The sequence below is a fragment of the Lolium perenne genome, chromosome 4 (assembly GCF_019359855.2).
Source record: "Lolium perenne isolate Kyuss_39 chromosome 4, Kyuss_2.0, whole genome shotgun sequence".
Classification (NCBI taxonomy): Eukaryota; Viridiplantae; Streptophyta; class Magnoliopsida; order Poales; family Poaceae; genus Lolium; species Lolium perenne.
This window is the reverse complement of record NC_067247.2, coordinates 284316462-284324397: the sequence shown is the minus strand read 5'-3', so window position 1 is coordinate 284324397 and position 7936 is coordinate 284316462.

Below are 7936 nucleotides of genomic sequence, written 5' to 3'. Positions count from 1 at the left end.
TACCTCCATGGAGCGGCGATGCACACTTTGCCTGTCTGTCGGCTCAGTGACAAAGACAACACAGCACAGATGCGGGCCCTCGTAAACATTCCGGCCTAGAGGTGCCGGTGGAGGTGGTTGATCATCGTTTTGCTCCACCCGGTTAACTTGCTGATATTGTTGCCTGTTTGGCTGATGCTGTACCGGTAAAGCATTTGCTCCGGTGAGTGGTGGCGGTGGTGGTAGTTGTTGCTGACGCAGCATATCTTGTGACGGTGGCAACACTGTTGAGCACCCTTGTGCTTGCGCGTCCTTTACCGCTCCCTTTTGCATCAAGTACTTGGTCCAAGAACAATCCTTCGTCAGGTGGTTTGACGGGTGATCCGGATTTGGCGTGTGCCACCGGCAAGGTTGATCCATGGCGGCTTCCATGGTGTATTTTACGGGTTCCTGCCAATTCTTTTTCTGGCCCCAGGGTTTCTTTTCGACCCACTGCTTTTTTGGACCCGCCCATGGCTGCGATCCGGTTTTCTGCCTTTGGCTGCCGCCGGCATCATAATTTTCTTGCACGGCAGCAACGTGCTGCGGAGCGTACCTTCGATCCGGAAAATCTTCCCTTCTCTTGTTGCTCCGGTTGTCCCGGTATTGTTCCTGTCGCTGCTCCGGCTCAGCTTGTACTGCTGGTTGCAATGGGTCTCCCAATGCATAGCTATCCGCCACACGTATCATCTCTGCCAAAGTTGCTGGCATGCTTCTCTGCAGCTTTTGCCACAGCGGTGATCCTCTCCGGCATCCTTGACTGAACCAAGCAATTGCTTGTGCTTCAATCACTCCTTCGCACGTGTTTCTTGTTGAGTTCCATCGGGTAAGATAATCCATGTCTGTCTCACCGGCACGTTGCTGGCATAAAGCGAGCTGTTGGGGCCGGTTTGGCCTCTTGTAAGTGCTACTGAAGTTGTTCACGAAGGCTTCCTCAAAGTCCAGCCATCCGTTAATGCTTCCTGCCGGCAAGTTGTTAAGCCAAATCCGTGCAGGGCCCACCAGGTAGGACGGTATGATTCTCACCGCCCAACGCCGGTTTACTCCACCACCAGCTACATAAACAGCTGTGACATAGTCCGCCAGCCAATCTTCCAGCTTGGTCGTGCCATCATACGTTTTTGTGTCTCGGGGCAGCTGGAAATTGCGTACCGGTGGTTCTTCTCCCATGATCCGTGGGCCAAAACATTTTGGACCAGGAGGACCCTCAGATTCGATCATTTCGGAAAGATGTACTCTGTCCAGCCTGTGCCTCGCATCCTGATCTGGCAAACATCTTTCCCCCAGGCGATCCCCCAAGGGGTTCCGGTAGACTCTTGTTCGTTCTACTTCGGAATCTCCCTCTCCGTATCTTTCCGGTTCCGCGGCTCTTGCCTGCCGGTACCTTGGTGGTGGCATCTCCTCATACGCTGCCCTTGCAGCTCGGTAATTTTGCCCGGTTTCATATTTACCGGCATGATTGTTTCCGGCATAGCCTCCTCTGGCGTAGCCTCGACCTGCCCCTTGGCTTTTTCTACCGGCATCGTGTTGCCCGGCTTGTTGTTTTCCGGCAAGAACCGGATCGTACACAGTCATCTGCTGTGCGTTCATCTCTTTTTCTCTTCTTCTGTCCGGATGGGGGGACGGTGCCTGCCCATGGGACTTGCTTCCAGCATTCTTTGTTGAACGAGCGGATTTTGAGGCCGCGGCCTTGTTCAGCTTAGCCAGTTGCTCAGCATTCTGCTGCTCAATAGTTTCCAGCAGCTCTCTAACATGCTCTTGCTGTTTTTCCAAAGCATCTCCGGAAAGCGATTCACATAGCTCTACTGCAGCTTTAGCAGCTTTTATAGTTTTATCCGGGCTACTGTACTTAGGTTTTTCCACGACGCTAACAGATGCAGAGGTACTTTTGCCGGCAAGAACTTCTTTGCGCAAATCCTGATCTAGGTTGCGAGCTTTTAGCCGGTTCTCCGGTATCCTAGCAGCATGAGCGCTAACAGAAGCAAAGCCATGGGCAGCGTTATACTCACGTAGGGTTAGGTTCAGCTCGCGCTGCGCCCGAACGATGTCGGCGCCGTTTGCGAGCAGCTTCTGGCGTTGCGCCTCCAGCTCCGCCTGAGCCGCTGCCGGGTCGATGTTCTGCGCGGTGGGCGTTGCCAGCACGTTCATCGCTGCTTGGAGTGGTGTTGCCGGTGGTGCGGAAGATGCTCCCGCAGCACCAGCGTCGCGCTCCAGCGGTGGCTTGGCCGCACGGGTCGAAGCCGCACGACCAGCACCTTCGTCCACAGCTTCTTTTCCTGCACCAACCACGCCAGTCATCATTACCTCGACGCTGCCGGCGGCGCGGCCAGCACAGAGCCATCTTGGCGGGTCCGGTGCCACCAGCACCGGCGAGAGGCGCTGGCGCACGGGGACGGTGCCGAAGTAGACGCGGTGGCTGCCGAACTCGATGGTGCGGGGAAGATGCCGCCGTTGGCGAAGCAGCCCGCGTTGTCATTGATGAAGTCCATGTCGTAGATGCGCTGCACCAACGCGAACACTGTACGCTCGCCGGCGACCTCGAGGATGCCCGCCCGAATGTGAACTCCTGCAAGCGCCACTTCATGCCCCACGGTGGGCGCCAACTGTCATCGTGGTGAACAGACAGATGCCATAGGATGGCTTAGATTGGGGCCGAATGGACGCTAGAGGATTCGGGGGAGGGTTTGCGACTAGATGGGATGAACTTCCGGATGCTTTCCTCAAGAACACAACCAAAGGCCGGTATGCAAGAAGAGAGACAAGAGGAAGAACTCTTTACTAGATCGCTTGCTTCATTGATCTCAACAGGATTACAGGTGCTTGGATACAAGTTCTATCGTCTAATCTCCTCTGTGGACACGCGCCTGTATGAGGCAGTACCCCCTCTCCTTATATAGGGGAGAGGGTGGCTTACAGAACAAGAAACCCTAATGGCATCTTTGACTGGACAAACTACTTTACAAAGCTACTTTAATCATAGATGACGCCGGAGTCTTCTTTAATCAGGGACGCTGACGTCCTCCGGCTTCTTTCAGCGTCATCTCTCTCTTTGGCGCTAGGGCTCTGATTAAAACCACTTTGCTTAGCTCATCCTTGTCTTCTTGCTCTGAAGAGAATCTTTGACCAGTCCTGCCGACAGGCCCTCCTCTCCGGTATCTTCTTTACCGGGTTCCGGCATACCCCCTTGGGGATACCGGCTTAGCTTCACTTAGCCCAAACTCCTACCTTCGTGCTCCGGTAAGAATATTAAACCGGTATCTCGATGGCTCAAACCATCCGGTTTGGCATGCCTTTGGCATACCGGGGGTTATCCCCCAACAAATATATCGCGGGAACACACAAGTGAGTATGCAACAGAACAAAGGAAAGAGATTAGAGTAGGGGGGAATCAGAAGGAAAGCATCGGGAAGAGGGATTGGAATTTCGCCAGTCGCCACTGGGCAATCTCCACTAGGGTAGCATCTTCCACAGACAGCTCAAACACTCATAGTCGTAGTAGTATTTTTGGCCCAAAAGAGCACATTGATGACACCGTTGCATGCGTGACTACTTGTCTGGCACATGCGGTCTCTGATCGTACTACAGATCCTCGCCACATTCAGGCTGATATGGGCCATTCCTCACTGGTGGAATGCTATGGAACAAGAATTGCATGCCCTTCAGTAGAATGAGATATGGAAGCTTGTTCCACCGCTATCTGGCATTAATGTGATTAATTCTAAATGGGCGTTCAAGGTGAAAAATCATGTCGACAAATCCATTTAGAAGTATAAAGTGTGTCTTTTTTCTAAAGGGTTTAAGCGACGCTATGGTCTTGACTATGATGATACTTTTAGCCCTCTCATCAAGCTTACCAGTATCAGATTACTTTCTCCTTAGCCGTTACCGGAGGCTGGTCTCTCCATCAGTTAGATGTGCAGAATGCTTTTCTTCATGGTGTTCTCGATGAGGAAGTTTGCATGTGACAAGCTCTTGGCTTTCTGGATCCTAATCATCCATAGCATGTTTGTCGTCTCATTAAGGAGAGCTATGGACTTAAGCATGCTTTTTGGGCATGGCATGCTTGTCTTGGTTCCGCTCTTTATGCTCATGCTTTTGTTCTATCCACGGCTGATACATCATTGCTTCTTCTCAAGCGACAGGAGGTTACTATGTATATTTTGGTATATGTTGATGATGTTATCCTTGTTAGATCTTCCTAGACAACAGCTGATCAGCTCATACTTAGTCTCAGTTTGGATTTGGCTACCAAGGATCTAGGGAAACTTCTTCTTTTTTCTTGGATTGGAGGTCACTCTGATACTGGTATCTCTCTTACTCAGAAGAAACACTCGTCGCATGTTAAAGTGCAAATCTGCCACTACACCTATGACCACCACAGATAAACTCAATGTTGATATTCGTCAGCTTCTTTCTTCTTATGACGCTACAGAGTCCACAACCTTGTTGGTGATTTGTAATACCTTACTATCGTTATATTTTGTTCAGTGTTTCCTTTGGTCTACACCTTCAGCATGCCTCCTCTGGAGTTTTTTCTGCATTTTCTCATGATGACTGGGCTGGTAGTCCTTATGATCGTCGATCAACAGGAGGATATGTTGTGTTTTTTGGTCCTATTTGATTGCTTACATTGGAGTGCCAGGAAGCAAGCTATTGTTTCGTGGATTACTACTAAAGCTGGTTACATGCTATTGCCAATATCACTACAGATTTTGTTTGGGTAGAGTCTTTGCTAAATTCTCAAGACAGACCTTTAGTTCTTTGGTGCGACAATATTGCGCCGTCTAGCTTTTGTCTAATCCAATCTTTCATGCACGAACGAAGCATATTGAGATTGATTATCATTTTGTAAGGAAACGAGATGGACAGAAGCTACTTCATATTAAGTTTGTTTCATCTAAAAAACAGCTTGCTGACATCTTCACTAAGCCGATGCCGTTGCCATCTCTTGAGGTTTGCGTGCGCAATCTTAACCTTCGTGACATAGTAAAGATTGAGGAATGTTGTTAGAATTAGTATTTGTATTAGGGCTTTTGTGTTATTCGCTGGATTTTATACCCATGTACTTTTGTACTTGTATATGGTTACCCGCATATTAATATACAAACTCATATTCCCTCGGGGTGTGCGGTTTCCCTCGAACTATCAACCAGGAGAGACCGAGTGCGTCTGGCGCATGCAACTCGTGCACTGGCCTATGGATCGGGCGTCCGGCCAGCACAATCGTCGATGAGACGATATGAGATCAATATAACCTTTTATTGTTTGTAGAGAATCACGATCTAGTTGATACGTAGAATCAATGGAACATGGACTCGAACACGGTCGGAAAGATGGACGAGAACATGGCGAATATCCATCCATACATGGGCAGCTGAAACGTAGAGCACCTAGTGGCAGATAAGAGCATCTCCAGTCGCGTCCCCAAATGAGGTTTGGGGGACCGCGGACAAGAAATGGGGAAAAAAACTGTCCAGTCGCGTCCCCCAAAGCTAATTAGTGCCTCATTTTGTGTCCGGCGTCCCTGGTGTATAGAGTCTCTACCGGGGACGCCGGACACAAAAACAGCGTCCACATGCATGCATGCAGCCCCTAGTCCCCACATGCTAGTCTTTTTCCCCACACTTTCTCTCACCTACTTTTTCCACATGGGGTGGTCCCTCTATTAAAAATGCATGCATCCGGACGCTGTTTGAGGGACGCGGCTGGAAAGGGTCTCTTTTTTGTACAGATTTTTGATCTCTTTTTGTCCGGCGCGGTCTCAAACGTGCCCCAAATCATTTGTGCCGGACGTTTTTTGAGGGACGCGACTGCAGATGCTTTAAGATAAACAGAAGCCGCAAGTTGGAAAACGGATGCAATCCTTTTCACGTGTTCCATGGTTGATCCTTGATTGTATAATACTATATATAAAAGCTGACCACTTTTGCTTCAACCTCATTCACTTGGTTACTGTTGATGCACATGAATAGTACCATATGAAAATTGCTACATGCACACTACCTGGAAAAACCAATACCATAAGCCTCTTTGTTGTCATGTGAGCCCTCCAATTCACTGTCAGTTCAGTGTTGCATATGAAGCTGAGCATCTTTGCTAGCCTGTGAGCCCTCCAATTCACTGTTCAGTGTTGCATATGAACAGTAAGCGTGATGAATAGTACCAACAACTATAGTAATTGTATCATGAACAATACCGCGATGACCAGTACAACATGCTGCTATAATTTATATCAGTATACAATACAACTACATTATTTTTTGTGGCACTTGCCTGATATTTATTTTGATGTTAAATAACATATTCATTTTATTATAATTATTTTTTCAATCTGTGACATAATTATTTTCTTCCGGTGAGTGACCGCGCCAACCTTTTGACATAACATATCGGCCCGGCGGTACTTAACCTCTAGCCCCGACTTTTTTTCGAAGTTGTTTTTTTTCCAATTATTCGATAGTGATTTTCCACACTTTTCTGACCGCAATTTTTTCACGGTAGTTATCCTAAAGTAGTTCGTCAATGGTAACTATAATACGTCAAGAATATTTTTACTATTCTTTGGCCATAAGTTTCCGAGATAACTTCCATGGGTAGTTTGCTACCATTAGTTTCCTCACATTGTTATTTTTCTCTTCTTTGATAGTAGTTATTCCAAATATTTTCCCAACATAATATTTCTGTTGTAACATTGACACTCATTTGCCAACTTCTTCCCCAATAATTTTTCGACATAAATCTACCACCGCCGACAGTGATTATTCCACATTAATCCTTCATCAGCGCACTGGTAGTTATTTGTCACAAATATTTAGCCTCAATAGTAATTTCTCTATGGCAATTATTTGATAGTAATTTTGCAACGACGACTAATCCTTCAACGGTAACTATTAGACAACAACAAATATGAAAAAGAAATCCGCCACGTAAGTTGATTTTGCAAAATTAATCATATGCACGTGTAGGCCAAACGGCCACCATAAACTACAAAAAGATAGCTCATAAGAACTAAATATTGACTGAACATTCTACATGATCGACACCACAGGCACGGCGTGCGCCGCGCTACACTTCCTAGTTTGATTTAGATGCTAGCTAGGTTGCTCCCATGAAAAGAAACCGTTAGGTCACTTTCGAGCAACAGGATGAATATATGTTTTTTCACTTCATTTATCGGAGGCCTACGTGTCGCAGACTAGGCACCGGGATAATGCAACTGATCTGCACGTTTGTTTATTCGAGACGGCCGGGCCGTGTCGCTGCATCATCACGGCGATCTGGACTGCCTCTAGCTCTTCTTTTTCTTGATTATTAGAAAGTTGGCCTATCTATCTTTAGTCGCGTTTCTTAAAGCGGCTTCCAAAGGTTTTTAGGCGTGCTGGACATTAATCGACCCAGTTGTGCCTCTCAAAGGGCCTTTTCGCTCGGCGCGACTCAATACGCTGTCCGACGCCCCAAGACCATTCCCGCTCCACGGGGGATGCTGTCGGCGCGCCAGATAGAGCGAAAAGTGAGATGGGGAGTGGTGTACCCGATGCGTCATTGAGACACGAACGAAGCGCTGCAGGTTTGCCTTAATGGCGACGGAGAGGCAGGCGAGACACCTCGTCGGCGCTGCGCCTCCTCCACGCGCCGCCGCCATTCGCATGCCACCTCTAGTTCCCGTGTTTTCTTCCCGCAGCTTCTCACCTCTTCATGCGCTTTCTTCCCGCCTCTTCTCGCGTCGTCGCTGCCTATAAAAGGCCGCCTCTGCTCCACCGCAACCGTCGATATCCCTTTCTCCACCGCAAAGCATGCCTCATCGCCTGCATACCACCTACGCAATGATGAGCCGCCGCGGCGGCGGCCAGTTGCCTCCACCACCGTCTCCACCTCCACCTCCATCTCCAGCACCACCACTGGTGGATTTCGACGTTCA